The 20,981-nt window shown below is 47.7% G+C and overlaps 1 protein-coding gene across 1 annotated transcript in view; it reads left to right on the top strand.

Annotated features, from left to right (window-relative positions):
• The window catches only part of LOC142296862 (vertebrate ancient opsin-like), a 333,662-nt gene that overhangs the window by 72,501 nt on the left and 240,180 nt on the right, over window positions 1-20,981 (top strand). The window lies entirely within an intron of this gene.

Below are 20,981 nucleotides of genomic sequence, written 5' to 3'. Positions count from 1 at the left end.
ACCAGAAGACGACATCTCTTTTTTTTTTTTTACAGGCCTCGCTTCCACAGCAACTGGCTGGACCAGAAGATTCGCTGACCGCAACACTGCACCTGTAAAAAAAAATAAAAAATGTCTAAGTACATGTACGCAGCTCACAACAGTGATCTGTGGACAGTACTGTGGACATTACCTCAGGAACACTGTACTCCCCCAAACGCACACAGGGACAGGACAGAACGCGATGAAACAGCAAGTGGCTGGACCACAACAAGATTCGCTGACCGCAACACTGCACCTGTAAAAAAATAAATAAAAAATGTCTAAGTACATGTACGCAGCTCACAACAGTGATCTGTGGACAGTACTGTGGACATTACCTCAGGAACACTGTACTCCCCCAAACGCACACAGGGACAGGACAGAACGCGATGAAACAGCAAGTGGCTGGACCACAACAAGATTCGCTGACCGCAACACTGCACCTGTAAAAAAAAAAAAAAAAAATGTCTAAGTACATGTACGCAGCTCAGAACAGTGATCTGTGGACAGTACTGTGGACATTACCTCAGGAACACTGTACTCCCCCAAACGCACACAGGGACAGGACAGAACGCGATGAAACAGCAAGTGGCTGGACCACAACAAGATTCGCTGACCGCAACACTGCACCTGTAAAAAAAAAAAAAAAAAAAAGCTAAGTACATGTACGCAGCTCAGAAAAGTGATCTGTGGACATTACCTCTTCCCTGGAGCACTGGACTGGAGGACAGCAGAACTTGAAGGCAGGAACGAACAGCAGGAAGTGTGTAGAATGTGCAGAAGACTTTTATATGTTTTGTGATGAAAAAAAAAAAAAATTTGCGCATGCTCTGTTTACCAAACCGGATGCGGTGACCGCATCCGGTTTAAACCGCATCGCGCCGGATGCGGCATGCATAGACAATCATTGTATACAATGCCGCATTGTGCCGGATCGGGCAGAATGCGGTTTTTTTAAGGGGCAAAAAAAGTTACATGGAACGTTCTATCCGGCCGCCGCATTTAATTATTTTGCCGCATCCGGAAAAAAACGGATGCACCGCAAAGCCATCAGGTACAATCCGGTTACAATGCAAGTCTATGGGGATAAATCGGATGCGATACCGGATCCGGTTTACCCTTTTTTTTCCGGATTGTACCTGATGGGAAAAAACTGATGTGTGAAAGTAGCCTAAAGGGGTTCTGTTATCATAGCAATCATGGTTAAATAGGAAGAAAATTAATAAAATAAAAATTTTAAGATTGCCTCCAAAGAGACTGTCTGGTGTAAAGCAGCCTTTACAACAATCTATCGTGCGATAGATCGTTGGGGTCACGGTTTTTGTGACGCACATCCGGCATCGCTGGCGATGCCGGCCTGTGTGACACCTCCTAGCGACGCAGTATCGCTCACAAATCGTGAGTCGTGTACTGGTCGCTAGGTTCCATAATATCTGTCCTGAAATCGGGCGATGGTTGTTCATCGTTCCCGTGAAATCACACGTTGCTCCGTGTGACACCACGGGAACGATTAACATCGCGTACCTGCCTCCCACGTCAGCCGCCGGCTCTATGTGGAAGGAAGGAGGTGGGCGGGATGTTTATATCCTGCTCATCTCCGCCCCTCCGCTTCTATTGGCCGGCAGCCGTGTGACGTCGCTGTGACGCCAAACGTCCCTCCCACTCCAGGAAGTGGATGTTCGCCGCCCACAGCGAGGTCGCACGAGAGGTAAGTATGTGTGACGGGGGTTACCGACTTTGTGCGCCACGGGCAGCGATTTGCCCGTGACGCAAAAAGGACGGGGGCGGGTACGATCGCTTGTGAAATTGCACAATCGGTCGTACCGTGTAAAGCAGCCTTTAGCGTTCCCCGATATTTTAAACCAGGAGGCAGAGGTCCAAATGGAGGAGGAAGTGTAAGTTGATGTGACAATGTACTGTAGGTGGAAGAGAAGGAAATAGCCAAAATTTTTGTTTGGTTTTTTTATTTCAGATTTTCCCACAGTGCCAACATTTTAAGTGTGCAGCCACAGAGCCTGTTTTCAGACTCATCACTCAGTACATGGAGACATGTGGACACATACTGCCTCCTTAAAATATGGACTGCATCACATGGTGGTGCTAGATGTTGTGGCGTGCTGAGGATTTTTTTTCCACATTTTGGCCAGGTTAACCCTCCCTTCCAAAGTTGTAGCGGTGCCCCAGCTGCATTGGTGACTTCCTACTCCTCGTCTATTTTGTGATTCCAATGAGCCCCGTTGTCAGGTGGGAACGTTGTCAGTAATAGGTCTACCAGCGTGCACTAGTATTCCCACATTTTTTGCTCATGCTTTAGAGATGAAAGTAAGGACGGCACATTGTCCTTTTATTGGGGATCCAGCAGGGTAGCCACCCAGTAATCAGCACTGGTAAGAATTGGGGTAACTTTGTGGTCATTGCACAGGCACTACAGCATGTATTTGCTTATGTGTGCCAGGATGCCCAGAGGCAGTGACAAGCTGTCTTTGGTGTGAGGTGTACCATCTGTATCCTTTGCATCCCCCCAGCCACCCTCTAGTAATGCCTATAGGCTACTTTGGGTACCACCGTGCTGTGAACACATTTCTCCTTCTGCAAAACTGGCTCCTGGATGGGTAGTTGTTTATCTGGTCGCTGTTGGTCCAGGACCCCAACCTCCAATGCACGTGTGGAAGACTGTCCTGATAATTGTGTGTATGGTCTCTGTTCCTTCTCCTCCTCTTCCTCCTATGCCACCACCTCATCCATCATCGGCTGTAGAGTTTTTTTCAAGGAGGCATATAAGTGGGATAGTAATGCTAGTGATGGAGTTATCAGCACTGGCCATGTTCATGGAGTACTCAAAGCTAAGCAACATGGCACAGACGTCCTGCATGGAGGCCCACTCAGTGAAGTGGTGTTCCACAGAGCGACTTACTTGTGCATGCTGCAGCTGAAACTCCGATATTGCCTGCTGCTGCTTGGCACAGTCTCTCCAGCATATGCAAGGTGGGGTTCCACCTTGTGGGTACTTTGCATATGAGGTGGTGAGCAGGAAGGCAGAAGTGATGCTGCAGCATAGGCAAGCGAGCAGCAGCAGGGTGAGAATGCCAAAAGCGCGCACAGATGACCCACACTTTCTGCTGCAGCTCTGATATCTCGGGGTAATTTTTCTGGAACCTCTGCACCACCAAATTCAGCACATGTTCAAGGCAAGGGATATGCATCAAATCGGCTAGGCCCAGAGCTGCTAAGAGATATTGCCCGTTGTCGCACATCACCAGGCTGGGCTTGACGTTCAGAGGCACCTACTACAGTTCGGTCTGTTCTTTGATCCACATCCACAGCTCCGGTGCGGTGTGGGATTTTTCCCCAAAACAAACGAGTTTCAGAACAACCTGCTATCATTTCCCCTGAGCTGTGCTGAAGTTGTTTGTGCATGTGTTAGGCTATGTACGTGTCGCGGGCGGAGGAGGGGACGCTGCGATCTCCCACTGCTCGGGTCCGGCTGCCGCTGCTGCTGCGGCCTGCTGCTGCTCGGTGGCTCGAGCGATGGGCCGGATCCCGGGGACTCGAGCAGCGCTCCTCGCCCGTGAGTGAAAGGGGTTTGGTTGTTGGGATAGTTTATTGTCTGTGACGCCACCCACGGTTGTGGTGATTGTGTGGACACCACCGCTGCTCTGTCTGGGGAGCCCGGGAGTGATGGTATGGAGCAGCCAGTTGTTGATTTGCCCCTCCGTGGGTAGGGGGTTTGGTGATCCCGGGGCCCAGTGATGGGGTTGGGATGGTTCACAGGCGGGTTATGGGGCCTGTGGAGGTGCAGGGGCGCAGGGGCAGCGCTGTGCCGCACAGCACGGAGGTACTCACTTAGCCAAAGGATGATGACAAAGTTCTCGGTAAACAAACGGCTGGTTGGACGGGTCCCTCGGACGGCTACGGTGCTGATGTTCCCTGCAGTTAGCAGTGACGGTCTCTTCCCTGCACCTATGTATCGTCCTTTGGTAGCGATGGATTCCCACCGGTAACCCGCTCCCCAACCTGGATATGAGCCGGAGGAGCCCCTCTCTTGCCCGCAGGCGCTGGCCCTGGGAAACTGGTGCCTTGGCGGTGGCGGTGTCTCCCCTTAATGGTCGGACTGTTGCCTTCAATCGGGACTTGGTTGTTGGGAGACCCAGTGGTCCCCTTCACTGACGGATTTGGCAAATTATGGCGACTCCTAGCCTTGCCGGGATCCGAAAGGCCCCTGCCCTGGTGCTGACTGTTCTTTGTATACCGCTCCGGTACCGCCGGGTCACCACCCGCCCACGGTCCTTTCGGCAACCTCCGAGCAATCTCTCCTGCAGACGGTCACCGCCGTCTGCCAACCTTGCTGTCTCAGTCCGGGGCACACACCCGGACCAACTTCAGGCTTCTTGCTGTCACTTTTCTCTTTTCACTTCTTCCTTCTCTCACTACAACTCCACTGTTTTCTCCTCACTCAAGCTCTGCCTGAGCTAAACTGCCTGGTTTTCCCGCCTCCAGGGCTGTGAACTCCTCGGTGGGTGGAGCCAACCGCCTGGCCCACCCCCTGGTGTGAACATCAGCCCCTGGAGGAAGGCAACAAGGATTTGTGTTTTGACCTAGGTGTTCCTGCAGGGAATGTGGGGTGCGTGTGATGTTGTGACCTGTGACCCCTGGCTTGCCCAGGGCGTCACATTCCCCCTAAGCAAAACGCAGACCGTCCTCGGGGCTGCCCGTCCAACACTGGTTTTATTTTCCTTTTGTTTTTCTGAAAAGATAAAAACGGTAACATATATACAAGTAGAAAAACATCATCCCACATCGGGAGGCACATTTCTTAAATGTTACGGTTTTAAACGGTTAACGGTTACGGTCTCCGCTCTCTCCCACCCAAGTAACCTGGCCCTGATGCTGCCCCTCGAAAACAGGCAGCACCCCTTGACCCCAGTCCTGCACCAAGTTACACGAGCGGGATCTGTCCTTCCCTTCCAGAGGGTAGCCACCGGTTCCAGTGGTGGCTGGGCCCCAGCCTGCTCTACTGCGGGCCCTCCCTCCAATCTGCCTCTCCGGAGGCGGCAATTGCGGAAACGGTAACGGTAACACAACTTATTTACAAGCCACTAGCGTCTGTGGTTGCCCTGCAAGTTCACGGGCTTGTCCATAAGGAGTTCCTTATGCCAAACAACTTTAAGCGGTCCCCACGGGGACAACGGTGCCGGCAATGGCCAGTTTTCCCAATCACGGTTCTGACAATCAGGTTACTCCATCAGTTGATCACTTTCATTTGCAAACTTTTTCAAACTTTTAAACACACACACTGGTGGTCCCAACGGGGACAACTGCAGCGGGCCTCCGCTGACCTTGAGGCGGCTACCACCGCAGGGGGTCGGCCCACTCCGGGACGGTTTTCCTTCCACTGGCAGTTCAACCCCGAACCACTGACAGCCGTTAGGAACGGCGGCGGAGGCGGCATACTTGGGACCTCTTCCTCCATCAACGGCATTCTCTCCGGACCCCCGGCCGCGGTGCTGATGTCCGTCTCCCACTCGATCAGGGCCGATTCTGGGGTTTGGGTGGACTGATCGCGGCACGGCTGCAGCGGCCCCTTGCTCACGGGCCCCCACTACGGCAACCATCCTGCGCATCTCCGCCTTCCAATCCATCAACTGCTGCAGGCTCTGCGCCCTCACCTTCAAGCAGAACCAACCCAACTCCCGCTCCAGCCACTCAGCGGTCCGGCGGGGAGCTCACCCGGGCCGCAGTCTTCAAAGGCTACTCCTCCTCGTTTCCCCCAGAGCTTGGATGCTCCGGTCTCGGGTATTCCCGCGCTCCAATTCGAGGATGCCGCCATCTCTCCATCCGTGTCCCCCTTAGCCTCTTTCCGGCCTCTCCTCTATCGGGGCGGGGTTTTGGCCTTCGCGCCTCTGCTACTCGAGAAGACGCTCGAGCGGGAACTCTTCACGCCAAAGATGGCGGCTTCTGAAATTTTCCGGCCGGACACCTCCGGCGGTCACAAGGCGCACCTCTACCCAACGGCAGAGCGGTAAGATCCTGTTCGTGACGCCAAGTTGTCGCGGGCGGAGGAGGGGACGCTGCGCTCTCCCACTGCTCGAGTCCGGCTGCCGCTGCTGCTGTGGCCTGCTGCTACTCGGTGGCTCGAGCGATGGGCCGGATCCCGGGGACTCGAGCGGCGCTCCTCGCCCGTGAGTGAAAGGGGTTTGGTTGTTGGGATAGTTTATTGTCCGTGACGCCACCTACGGTTGTGGTGATTGTGTGGACACCACCGCTGCTCTGTCTGGGGAGCCCGGGAGTGATGGTATGGAGCAGCCAGTTGTTGATTTGCCCCTCCGTGGGTAGGGGGTTTGGTGATCCCGGGGCCCAGTGATGGGGTTGGGATGGGTGACAGGTGGGTTATGGGGCCTGTGGAGGTGCAGGGGCAGCGCTGTGCCGCACGGCACGGAGGTACTCACTCAGCCAAAGGATGATGACAAAGTTCTCGGTAAACAAACGGCTGGTTGGACGGGTCCCTCGGACGGCTACGGTGCTGATGTTCCCTGCAGTTAGCGGTGACGGTCTCTTTCCTGCCCCTATGTATCGTCCTTTGGTAGCGATGGATTCCCACCGGTAACCCGCTCCCCAACCTGGATATGAGCCGGAGGAGCCCCTCTCTTGCCCGCAGGTGCTGGCCCTGGGAAACTGGTGCCTTGGCGGTGGCGGTGTCTCCCCTTAACGGTCGGACTGTTGCCTTCAATCGGGACTTGGTTGTTGGGAGACCCAGTGGTCCCCTTCACTGACGGATTTGGCAAATTATGGCGACTCCTAGCCTTGCCGGGATCCGAAAGGCCCCTGCCCTGGTGCTGACTGTTCTTTGTATGCCGCTCCGGTACCGCCGGGTCACCACCCGCCCACGGTCCTTTCGGCAACCTCCGAGCAATCTCTCCTGCAGACGGTCACCGCCGTCTGCCAACCTTGCTGTCTCAGTCCGGGGCACACACCCGGACCAACTTCAGGCTTCTTGCTGTCACTTTTCTCTTTTCACTTCTTCCTTCTCTCACTACAACTCCACTGTTTTCTCCTCACTCAAGCTCTGCCTGAGCTAAACTGCCTGGTTTTCCCGCCTCCAGGGCTGTGAACTCCTCGGTGGGTGGAGCCAATCGCCTGGCCCACCCCCTGGTGTGGACATCAGCCCCTGGAGGAAGGCAACAAGGATTTGTGTTTTGACCTAGGTGTTCCTGCAGGGAATGTGGGGTGCGTGTGATGTTGTGACCTGTGACCCCTGGCTTGGCCAGGGCGTCACATACGCACGTTGCGTACTGTCACTGCAGAAATTTCTGCAGCGATTTGAACAGCACACGTGCGCTTCAAATCGCTGCAGAAAGAGTCCGGAATGGAAAAAAAAGCCGATTCCATGCGCTCTGCCTGCAGCCCCTCCCAGAGACAGAACAGGAGCTTGATGCAGAGCGCACAAAAGAAGTGACATGTCACTTCTTAGAACGCGCGCTTCGGGCAGCAGCCAAAGCGCTGCGCTCTAAGACGCCACGTGCGCACGTCTCCTGCATAATCTTCATAGATTATGCTGGGGACACAGGACACATGCAGTTACGCTGCGGTGCAGATCGCAGCGTAACTGCATGTAAATACGCAACATGCGCACATAGCCTTATGCTGACCAGATGATGAGGAGGAGGAGGTGGAGAAAGAAGGAAGGAAGAGGAGACAAAACAGAGAAATGTACAGCAATACTCGGGTGGTAGGACATTCACCAAAACAATTTTACGCCTATGGCCAGGGGCGCCACTACATTTACCCAGTGGGCAGTTAGGAAGGTATAACGTCCATGCCTGTGCTTACTGGTCCACGTATTGGTGGTTATGTGGATCTTCCCATTGATGGCATTGCGCAATGCACACCTGATTTTTTTTTCTACAACTATTTATTGCAGGGCATGGTGATGGCTGGGAACAATGCGCTGTGGGACAGCAACTACCATAAGTTTTTTTTTTTGTTTGTTTTTTTTTAACCCTTTCACCACCAGGCGATTTTTTTTTTTTTTTTTAAAATTTTCATTTCTTCCTCCCCTTCTTCAAAGAGCCATAACTTTTTTATTTTTACATCACTATAGCCAAATTGGCGTGAAATTGCAAAAAACGTGCAATTCTTCAATTGTTTTCTTTTTTTTATTTATTTACCATATTTTATTACATGGTAAAACTGATCAAACATGTATAATTTTACTTTTACTAAAGTGATGGAAAAAAATTTAGAAGTTTAAAAAAAAAAAAAGAAATTGCACTTTTGGACTCAAAGCTTTGTCATTTTTCAAGATCTGGGGTTCAGGTTTTTTTTGCAGCTTGAGCTGATGTTTTAAATTATTCCATTTTTAGGTAGATGCAATGTTTTGATCGTCTGTTATTACATATTAATACACAGTTGCGGCGACCAAAAACCTTAATTCTGGTGTTTTGATTTTTTTCTCGTGAAGCCCTTTACCGATCAGATTAATTGATTTTATATTTTGATAGGTTGACCATTTCTGAACGCGGTAACACCAAATATGTGTTTTTTGTTTTGTTTGTTTCTTATTGTATTATTTTAAATGGGGCAAATGGGGAGTGATTTGAACTTTTAGGGTTTTATTGTTCATATTTTGAAAAACTGTTTTTACCTTTTTAATTGATTTTATTAGTTCCCTCTGGGGACTCGAAGCCTGCATTATCCGATCACTTCTGCTGATCAGAGCAATGCTTTAACATCGCTCTGTTGGTTCTCCTGTGAATTCTGGCGCGCTGTGGTGGGCAGTAGCAGAGGTGCCGATCTGCAAACTGCAGGAAAGCAGCAGCAGTTGTGACCTGTGTTATGTTACCCTCAGATGTATGGTGATGGTCCACAGACCCTTTGTACTAGCCGTCCCACATACTCATCATCCAACATATCGTGCTTTGGGGCTGTTTCTCTGCAAAGGGACCAGGACGATTGATCCGTGTACATGAAAGAATGAATGGGGCCATTTATCGTGAGATTTTGAGTGCAAACCTCCTTCCATCAGCAAGGGTATTGAAGATGAAACGTGGCTGGGTCTTTCAGCATGATAATATGATAATGATCTGAAGCACACCACCAGGGCAACAAAGGAGTGGCTTTGTAAGAAGCATATGAAGCTCCTGGAGTGGCCTAGCTAGTCTCCAGAGCTCAACCCCATAGAAAACCTTTGGAGGGAGTTGAAAGTCTGTGTTGCCCAGCGACAGGCCCAAAACATCACTGCTCTAGAGGAGATCTGCATGGAGGAATGGGACAACATACCACCAACAGTGTGTGCCAACCTTGTGAAGACATATAGAAAATGTTTGACCTATGTCATTGCCAACAAAGGATATATAACAAAATATTGAGATGAACTTTTGTTAGTGACCAAATACTTATTTTCCATCATTTTTTTAAAAAATCTTGCCAAATCAGACAAGGTGATTTTCTTGATTTGTTTTCTAATTTTGTCTCTCATAGTTGTGGTCTACCTATGATTCAAATTACAGGCCTCTCTCATCTTTTTAAATGGGAGAACTTGCACAATTGGTGGCTAACTAAATACTTATTTTCCCCACTGTATATCACACAATAACATTTGCCACATGTCTACTTTACATAAGTAGTAGTACCATTTTTTGAAAAAAAAAAAAGCAAACTATATATATATTTATTTGTGAGGAAGTTGGAAGGGTTAAAATTTATCAGCAATTTCTAATTTTTCCAACAAAATTTACAAAACCAATTTTTTGGAGACCACATCATATTGGTATTGACATTGAGGGGCCTATTTCACAGAAAATACCCAAAAGTGACACCATTTTAAAAGTTGCACCCCTCAAAGTGCTGAAATCTACATTCAGGAAGTTTATTAACCATTTAGTGCTTCAAATTAATTAAATCAATGTGGAAGTAAAAAATTAAAACTTTACTTTTTCCCACAAAAATATTATTTAGCGCCAATGTTTTATTTTCACAATGGTTACAGAAGAAAATGGACAACACACTTTGTTGTGCAATTTCTCCTGAGTAGAGGGATACACCATATGTGGTAGAAAACTACTGTTTGGGCGTTTGTCAGGGCTCAAAAGGGAAGGAGCGCTATTTAACTGCAATTAATAACGGATGTGATGTAGTGTTTGCAGAGCCCCTGCTGGGCCTAATTAGTGGAAACCTTTTATACCTGAAGCCCATTTTAGAAACTACTCCTCTAAGGAATTTATCTAGATACTGTATATGGTGATCACCTTCAACTCACATGTGCTTCATAGAATTTTAAGTTGAGCTGTCAAAATGAAAAAAGACAGTTTTAACACAAAAATGTTGCTTTAACCTCAATTTTTTTTCCTTTTCATAAAAGTATCAGGAAAAAATTGGACCATACAATTTGTTGCGCAATTTATCCTGTGTACGCTGATACCCCATATGTGGTGGAAAACTACTATTAGGCTATGTGCCCACGCTGCGGATTTCTCGCGGATTTTGCCGCGGATTTACTGCGGATTTCCTGAAAATCTGCAGCAGCGGCACTTCCCAGCCATTTCAATGGCATTTTGGAAATGCTGTGTCCATGCTGCGGATTTTTCCGCGGCGGATTTGCTGCGGATTTTGATCTGGAAAAATCTGCAGCATGTCAATTATTGTTGCGGATTTTGGTGCGGATTTTGGCTATAGAATTGGGAAAAAAAATCCGCATCAAAATCCGCGGCAATTCCGCGGTAAATCCGCGGCAAATCCATGGCAAAAAAAAGGTGCGGATTTGCCGCGAAAGTCGCAGATTTTCATGCAGAAAAATCCGCAGGTACATTCTACCGTGGACACACAGCCTTAGAACGCATGGCAGGGCTCGGAAGGGAAGGAACGCTATTTAAACTTTGGAGAGCAAAAGTGGCTGGAATAGATAGCGAATGCCATGTTGTGTTCCCAGAGCCCCTGATGTGTCTAAATAGTGGAAAAAAACCCATAAGTGACCCCATTTTGGAAACTATATCTTTTAGGCCCCCTTCATACGCACGTGTCTCCGGTACGTGTGAGGTCCATTCCTGCACGTACCGGAGACACAGACACACGTACTCCAATGTTAATCAATGTATGGAGTTACATGTGCGTTATTCCATACAGTGCATGTGTCCGTGTGCGTGATACGTTTGTTTGTCCGTAAAACACGGATGCATGTCCATTTTCCTCACGGAACATGCACACTTGCACCCATTAAACTCAATGGGTCTGTGAGCACACGTACGTGATACGGATGCATCTCCGTATGGTCCGTGTCCATTTTGTGATTTTTTTTGAAGCGATGTCTGTCAATCTTCTTTTTTTTTTCTGTGTATGTCAGTCAATCTCCCTCAGTCCATCGGTCGGTCTCTCCCCCTCTCTCATACTCACCGATCCCTGATCACCGGCGCTGCACAGCTGTTAAAAACGCTCTGGCGGCTTTTACTATTTTTAAAATGCCGGCCGCTCATTATTCAATCTCGTATTCCCTGCTTTCCCCGCCCACCGGCTCCTATGATTTGTTGCAGTGAGACACGCCCCCACGCTGAGTGACAGCTGTCTCACTGCAACCAATCACAGCCGTCGTTGGGCATGTCTATATCGAGCAGTAAAAAAAATAAATAAATAATTAAAAAAAAAACGACGTGCGGTCCCCCCCAATTTGGATACCAGCCAGGGTAAAGCCATATGGCTGAAGGCTGGTATTCTCAGGATGGGGAGCTCCACATTATGGAGAGCCCCCCAGCCTAACAATATCAGCCAGCAGCCGCCCAGAATTGACACATCCATTAGATGCGACAGTTCCGGGACTGTACCCGACTCATCCCGAATTGCCCTGGTGCGGTGGCAATTGGGGTAATAAGGAGCTAATGGCAGCAACCCATAGCTGCCACTAAGTCCAAGATTAATCATGGCAGGCGTCTCCCCGAGATACCTTCCATGATTAACCTGTAAGTTAAAGTAAATAAACACGCACAGTCAAAAAATCCTTTATTTGAAATAATAAACAATAACAAACACCCTCGTTCACCACTTTATTAAACCCCAAAAACCCCTCCATGTCCAGTGTAATCCATAGAGGTCCCGCGACACTCTCAGCTCAGCTACATGAAGCTAACAAGAGCTGCAGTAGAACACCGCCACTCTTGCCAGCACCACACAGCAACTGAAGTAAGTAGCACGATCAGCGATGACGTCACTCAGGTTACTTGCGGCCACCGCTGGATCCTCCAACTGTGACAGCAAGTCGCCCGAGTAACTGAAGTAAGCCGCGCGATCAGCGATGAAGTAACAGGTGAGCTGCGGTCTCGGGTGGAGGACTCCAGCCAGCCGCGGGTAACCTGAGTGACAGCAGCGCTAATTGCGCTGCTCACTTCAGTCACTCAGGGGATTAGCGGTCACCGGTGAGTCCTTCACGGGTGACCGCTAATCAGTACGCGACACACAGATAGAGCCGCGGTATGACAATGAAGTCGGGTGAAGTTCAGCCGAGTTCATTCTCATCGCACGACTATGTCGGCTGTCAGCGGGTACGTAGCAACGACATTGTGCATCACACACGGAACATTTCACACGGACAACACACGGACATTACACGTACGTATCTCACGCACACACGGACATTCCACACACACACACAGCTAAATACATAAGATCCAACAATAACAAGGGGCACAGATGTGTGAATCCCTCAGGGGATGTCACACACTGTGCAGAGCTACTCAGATAGCAATACAAAACAGGAGGAAACGAGTAAATTGCTTCAAAAATATATGTATTTTTTATTTTTTATTCTTTATATTTCATATACTTATTTTTAGTAATATTTTTTCGTTAGATACAAAACACATATATCGATATATAAATAGATAAATTACAGCAATTGGATGGCCGAGAGGAGAGATGTTAAAAAAAGGCACAGGTTAATCCTGCCATACCCAAAATACATGGTGCTTATCAATGACATGGTCAAATATAAATATGAAAATGTTTCACATGAAAATATCCACGCGTTCCCACGTGAAGAAGTTAGTTGTTGCACCACATCAAAAGGGTAAGGTAGCAATTTCCCCCAATGAGGATTGTGCAAAAAAGCTCAGCAAGCATATTGCACCCACTGCCACCCACATTGGTCAATCATAATCAGAGTGTCCTAGTCAATATGTAACCCAATATCTGATAAAAAGGTCGATCAGTGGAGCAGTGTTAGCATATGCCGTGAAAGAGCCCACGCACACCTCACTAGGAGGGACCCAAAAATGAAATTCTATGTCAGAACCTAGGATTACACCAGCAGGGGTTATCAATATATGCAAAGATAGACGCATATGAATTGCGTCAAAAGAGGATTGTGCTCCAATCACAAGTTGCAAACACTGCTGGCCATATTAGTTATAAGGGGGCATAAGTAGCAATCACCCAGCCTCGGTGCAGCAGTGTGAGCATAAATCCCAAAAAGAGCACCCGCACACCTCATTTAAGGAATCCCAGTACTGGAATAATTTATTAGTAAAGACAGTCATGCAGAGGTCCCACCTGCATAGTACAAAAATGCTGCGAGGATGGTCACCACACACTCTTACTATCCAGGCGTCAATATGCTATAACAATGATGTGCCTAAGATTCCATCACAGCAGCAAATAGGTACATGCAAATAGAGGACCAACTACATACCGTAAAGCACTGATGTCACATAGGAAACAGATCGGCAGGCAGGAAGGTTAGATGAGGAGGGGGTTAAACCCAAACAAAGACTCCAACGTACGTTTCACAAGGAATATGTACCACGCTTCATCAGGGAGTGATTTGTCCCAGTGACCGGCAGGTTTAAGTAGCCGGAAACAGCCCGTAATCAGCTGTGTTGAGTCAATGGATCATCACGGCGCATACGTGGGCGGCGCTCCCAGATCCCAGAAACCCTCACCGGCCGTCATGGAGACAGCGCATGTGCGAGAGCGGGGACGCGTCGCCATAGCTCCCGAGCATGCGCCGTCGCCAATCAGAGACGGCCAGGAGGAGGACGGGCCAGAGGCACAGCACGCGCACGCGCACCATCCATGACAGGTACTACAGGACACACATGAATTCAAAGTTTAGATGTGACCCATCTGTATGGACACTACCAACGATAAATGTAATTTAATAACCATGAAATGCAGAAATGCAATATAACATCATCTGTATTAAATCCGATTCTTCGGTCCATATCAATGGTAGGTACGTCAGTAATTCGTTCCAATATGTCCAATGTATATAATTTAAGCCAATTCGGATGGAAGACAAGCGGATCCAAGCTGCTTAAAGGGAACATGTGAAAGAAGGACAAAAGACAAATGAATATCATAAAAGACATATAAATGACGTTAAAAACATTAATCCCTCAAACACTTAAAAGGGAGAAAACCCCAAAGGGGTAATGTCAAAGAAAAGAGGCAAAGCTTAAAGCCTCATTAAGGCCCAAGGGGGTGACTGTACCCAACGTCACCATCCATCTTGTCTCACGCTAGGCAAGCCTTTTATTGACATTGCCTCCTCTGATACCACCATGGACCACCTCAATTCCACGCACAGATAAGGATTTCGAATCACATCCGTGGTGGATCTTGAAGTGGCGTGGAATGGTCTTCAGAGAGGCAATATCATCCACAGTCCGGGCCGCAGCAATGTCCCTAACATGTTCGCGGACGCGGATACGTAGCTCACGCGAGGTCAGGCCAATGTAAATCAGTGGACACCCACAAACGGCATAATATATGACGTTTGAGGTGCCACATGACACATAATGGAACTCGCGCGTCCTGTCCGCTGATGAAAATACTGAACTCCGCAAGACATTGCTGCAGGCCAGGCAGTGGCCACATGGAAAGCAGCCCACACGAGGATTCCTCGAACCCAAAAAGCCAGATATTGGTGGAACGTAATGACTTTTAACAAGTACATCACGAAGATTGGCCGATCTTCTGGCCGTCATCATAGGATAGTCCGAGAGGGAGCCCTTCAGAAGTGGGTCAGTATTCAATATGGGCCAGTGTCGGTTCAAGATGGCTCTAATATTATGCCATTCATGATTAAAGGTAGTAATAAACCTGACCACTGAGCCATCTGATACATCTTTATGTCTTGTCAGGAGGAGTTGGGATCTTGGAGTATTTTTAGCCCTAAGGTAGCCCTTCTTAATACTGCGATTGCTATACCCCCTTTCACGGAAGCGTGACATGAGGTCGGCAGCCTGTTCTTCAAATTTCTGGTTCGAAGAACAAATTCTTCTCACTCTCAGGAACTGTCCGGTGGGGACAGCGTGAATAGTAGACATATTGTGGGCAGACGAGGCATGAAGTAAAGCATTGACAGATGTTGATTTCCGAAAAACATCAGTTTAGATGAAATTATCCTCATCCACCGTAATAAGTATATCCAGAAACTCAATGCAGGTTTTATGATATTTAAATGTCAATTTGATGTTAAATGGATTCATGCCCAGTCTACCCACAAAAGTCTCAAGCTGCTCCGCCGTACCCTGCCAAAAAATCAACAAATCATCTATGTACCTCATCCAGCACTGCACATGGGATACGGCCTGGTCGCCCTCGTCGCCAAAAACAGATCTCTCCCAGAACCCTAGGAAGAGATTGGCGTACGAGGGCACACAGGCCGCACCCATTGCAGTGCCGCGTTGTTGCAGGTAAAAAGAATCCTTAAACGTAAAGCAATTATGGGTAAGGATAAAGCGGAGCAGCTGGAGAATCAAGTCACACATCGCGCTGTCCCGACCGGAGGTCCCAAGAAAAAATTGAACAGCCGCCAAACCATCGTCATGGCAGATGCAGGTGTACAGAGACTCTACATCCGCCGTGACGATCAGCATGTAAGGCTCCATGTGGATGCCATTGATCCTATTGAGCACGTCCGTCGTGTCTTTTATGTAGGAGGGAAGTGCTTCAACCAGAGGTTTCAGATAAAAATCCATAAACTTACACACTGGGTCGCACATTCCCTCCAATCCAGACACGATCGGACGGCCCGGCGGGTCAAGGGCATCTTTATGAATTTTGGGGAGCAAGTATAAGGTGGGCACCTTAGGGTATTTAATCAACAAGCCATCCACAACCTTTCTCGTGACAAGACCCAAATCCAGCGCGTGTTCCAGGATGACCAAAAGCTCTCTGGAGAAGGAGTCAATGGGATTGAAACTCCACTTTCTGTACGTCTCTCTGTCTCTCCACTGGCGGAAAGCCTCCCTCTCATACTTAATGATAGGCCATATCACTACATTTCCCCCTTTGTCGGCGGGTTTGATTACAACATCCTTCCAGGCCTCAAGTTGTTTCAATGCTGTTCTCTGTCGGAAAGTAAGATTGTCATTACTACGTCTTGATGATAATTGAGCAAAATCGCTCAATACTAATCTAGTAAATATCTCGACAGAGGGACAGAGTGACAAGGGGGCAAATCTAGTGGACCTAGGCAAAATTGATGGTGGATACACACCTGTGCCAACCGGGGATTGTTGTTGTTCAGACTGAAGTTCCTCCAAAATTGCCAGGGCCTCTCTCTCAGCACGACTATCCAAACCAAAATTCGAGGTATTACGGTTATGCAATCTCTTCAATATCAGCTTTCTAGAAAAGAGGTGTAAGTCTTTCATAGCTGTGAAGAAATCAAAAGGATTAGTCGGAGAGAAAGACAATCCTTTGGACAGAACCTCAGTCTGTGCCCCTGACAGCACATGGGTGGATAAATTAATCACCTGGAGAGTACGGCTGTCCTTCTTAGGTATTTTTTGTGGGGCCTGTTTGGTTGCCTTTAGGCGTGTTATTACACCTGAAGATGTGGGGTCCAATCTTATGTTCACACCATCACCAGGAGCCGAGGCCCCCATATCATCAGAAGAGAGACCAGAGAGAACAGATGTAGACCGTGATCTTGATCCCAATCTAGACCTAGATCTAGATCTATAAGAGGGTTGCTGCCATCTGTAGGTCACACACACACGGCTAGCATACGCCATCACACGGATGTCACACGTACCGGAGAAACGGACATAAAATACGGAACAGGGACCCGAAAAATGGAACGTAAGACACGCACGTGTTTTTCACGTGCGTGTGAAGGGGGCCTAAAGGAGTTTAGAAAAATCTAGAGGTGTGGTGAGAGTGTTGAACCCACAGGTGCGTCACAGAATTTTATAACGTTACAGAGAACCTATCAGCAGAAATTTCACAATAAACCTAAAAGATTCCCCTTCTGCAGCTCCTGGGGTGCATTCTAGAAAGGTTCCTGTTGCTATTGTGCCCCCTTTGAGATCTAAATAAATACTTTATAAAGTCTTACCTTTTTGTATGCAAATGTTTTTTTATGGTCACGGGGGCGGGCTGTCTTTCGTCTGTTATTCGCCTCCTGCCGCTTTACGCCATCCCCCATTGCTGATTTCCATATATGAGGACGCCGCCCAGTGCTCCCGAGGTCTTGCGCATGCCCAGTGGCATTGAGCACTGTGTAAAGCGTGACCACTGGTGAGGTGATTGCACAGGCGCGAGATTATGGGCGGCGCTGTGATTGTCATCAGCAGCGTCATCCAAGTACCCGCCCATAACCTCGTGCCCGCGCATTTCTCACTGCCTCCACCATTATGCACAAGCACGGGCCATATGAACCCAAGTCACCTATTGCTGCAGGCGCGAGATCATGGACGGGTACTTGGATGACGCTGCTGATGACAATCACAGTGCCGCTCATAATCTCGCGCCTGCGGTAATAGGTGACGTGGGTTCATATGGCCAGCGCATGCGCATAACGGTGGAGGCAGTGGGAAAAGCGCGGGCACGAGATTATGGGTGGGTACTGTGATGACGCTGCTGATGACAATCACAGCGCCACCCATAATCTCGCGCCTGCGCAATCACCTCACCAGTGGTCACACTTTACACAGTGCTGTCCCGCGATAGTGCCACTGGTTATGCACGAGACCTCGGGAGCACTGGGCGGCAGTCCTCATATATGGAAATCAGCAATGGGGGACGGTGTAAAGCAGCAGGAGGCGAATAACGGACGAAATACAGCCCGCCCCCGTGACCATAAAAAAACATTTGCATACAAAAAGGTAAGACTTTATAAAGTATTTATTTAGGCCTCAAAGGGGGCACAATAGCAACAGGAACCTTTCTAGAATGCAGCCCAGGAGGTACAGAAGGGGAATCTTTAAGGTTTATTGCGAAATTTCTACTGACAGGTTCCCTTTAAGCTGTGAAAATGAAAAAATACATTTAGTGTATATCATAAAAATGTTACTTTAATAAAAATGTTTTCATTTTTAGAAAGGTAACAAGAAAAAATGTGCCATACAATATATTGTGTACGTTTTCTTGAGTATGTCAATGCACCATTTGTGGTATAAAGCTACTTTTTGGGTGCACAGCCGGGCTCAGAAGGGAAGAAGTGCTATTTGAATCTTGGAGAAACATTTTGAATAGAATATATTGCAGATGCCAAGTCGCATCTGAAGATCCTTTGAAATGCAAAAACAGCAGAAACCCCCCATAAGTGAACTGATTCTGATAACTTCACCTCTAAAGGAATTGATCTAGGGGTGTAGTAAGCAATTTTAACCCTGAGGGGATACACAGGAATTGAATAACATTGGATTGGGAAAATTAAAAAATTACCTTTTTTTTTCCACTAAAATGTTGTTTTGGTCGCAAATTTCAAAAAGGGGAATAGAAGAAAATGAACCATACAGTTTGTTACACAATTTCTCTTGAGATTGGTAATATCCAATATGTGGTTGAAAACTACTTTTGAGGCACAGTGCAAAGCTGAAAAGGGAAGAAGTGCCATATTCGAATGCAGATTTTGTTGGAATAATTTGGGGGTGCCATGTCACATTGGCAGAGCTCCTCACATGCCAGAACAGCAGGCCCTCATAAGTGACCACATTTTACAAACTGCACCCCTCAATAAATTAATCTACGGGTGAGATAAGCATATTGACACCTCAGATGTGCCACAGAATTTGATGCCATTAGGTAGTAAAGAAAGAATAGTTTTTAATTTTTATATGGCCTAATAAGAAAAAATGGACCATACAGTTTGTTGTGTAATTTTTTTCTGAGTGCGCCAAATACCCTAACTGTAATCAGGAACTGTTTTTGGGATACAGTCCAAGGCTCAGAAGGGAAGAACCGCCATATTGGACTTCAGAATTTGCTGGAATGGTTTGTGTGTGCCATGTCACATTGGCAAAGCCCCTGAGGTGCCAGAAGAGCAGAAATCCCCACAATTTATCCCATTTTTAAAAACTGTACTCATCAATGAAGTCATCTAGGGGTGCAGCTAGCATATTAAAAAACAGGTGTGTCACAAAATGATGTACTATTGTGTGGTGAAGAAAATATAATTAAATTTTTAGAACTGAAATGTTGTTTTAGTCCCATATTTCCAATTTTCACAAGGGGAAATAAATAAAAAAGGCATTATAATGTGTTACACAATTTCTCCTGAACATAGAAATGGAAATACTCCACATGTGAAGGCACCGTACTGTTTGGCCACACAGCAGGGCTCAGGAGGGAAGGCGCCATTTGAGTTTTGGAGCACAAATTGTCCTAGAATAGTATTTAGACTACATTTGCAATTTTCCTAGGTGCCAGAACAGCAGAAAATCCCTTAAATGACTCAATTTTGGAAAGTACACCCCTATGGGAATTAATCTACGGTGTAATGACGATTTTGTCTCTGGAAAACACCTATGAACACCTATGCTTTATAACACATTACGCGTTTCAGTGTGATACTGACAGAATGCCTCTTAAGGCCGCTTTACACGCTGCGATATCGGTACCGATATCACTAGCGTGCGTTCCCGCCCCCATCGGTTGTGTGACATGGGCAAATCGCTGCCCGTGGTGCACAACATCGCCCAGACCTGTCACACATACTTACCTGCCTAGCGACGTCGCTGTGACTGGCGAACCGCCTCCTTTCTAAGGGGGCGGTTCATTCAGCGTCACAGCAACGTCACTGAACCGCCGCCCAATAGAAGCGGAGGGGCGGAGATGAGCGGGACGTAACATCCCGCCCACCTTCTTCCTTCCGCATTGTGGCCGGGAGGCAGGTAAGGAGAGCTTCCTCGTTCCTGCGGTGTCACACGGAGCGATGTGTGCTGCTGCAGGAACGAGGAACAACATCGTTACTGCTGCAGTAACGATATTTGAGAATGGACCCCCATGTCACCGATGAGCGATTTTGCACGTTTTTGAGACGATTCAAAATCACTCATAGGTGTCACACGCAACGGCATCGCAAATGCGGCCGGATGTGCGTCACCAATTCCGTGACCCCAACGACTTCGCATTAGCGATATCGTAGCGTGTAAAGCCCGCTTAAGACCACGGCATGGTCTAAGAGGCCATCATAGCTTCCAGACCCAAAAGTCATTATTTACACATCGCAGGTGTGACGTCCCAGTGGGGTGTGAGAGGTAGCCTCTTAAATGCTGCAATCACTATTGTTCAAAACAGAGAAAAAAAGGGAACCAGCACGATCTGAAATTGGCATGCATCATATAAAAAGTGAAAATTCACAAATTTATTCCAACTGTACTATAATAAAAAAATGAGATTTTTAGCAAATAATTGATCCATTTTTTGAGCCACCCCTGCCAACGTCACGGCAAATCTCAATAGGGGGGTCCTACTCTACATTCTGTATTTCATGTGCCATGCGGCCTCCTAGATAAAGTTAAAAGCAGAACCATAATGGAACACACATACCTGCAACCTGTATATAGCCGCTTCCATGTTGCAAAAAAAGGCACAATTATTTGCTAAAAATCTCATTTTTTTTTTTTATTGTAGTACAGTTGGAATAAATCTGTGAATTTTCACTTTTTATATTATGCATGCCAATTTCAGATCATGCTGGCTCCCCTCTCTCTCTGTTTGGTCGTAGTTATGCTACAAATTCTGGT

This window comes from Anomaloglossus baeobatrachus, chromosome 3 (assembly GCF_048569485.1).
Source record: "Anomaloglossus baeobatrachus isolate aAnoBae1 chromosome 3, aAnoBae1.hap1, whole genome shotgun sequence".
Classification (NCBI taxonomy): domain Eukaryota; kingdom Metazoa; phylum Chordata; class Amphibia; order Anura; family Aromobatidae; genus Anomaloglossus; species Anomaloglossus baeobatrachus.
This window is presented reverse-complemented; position numbering and strand designations above follow the sequence as displayed.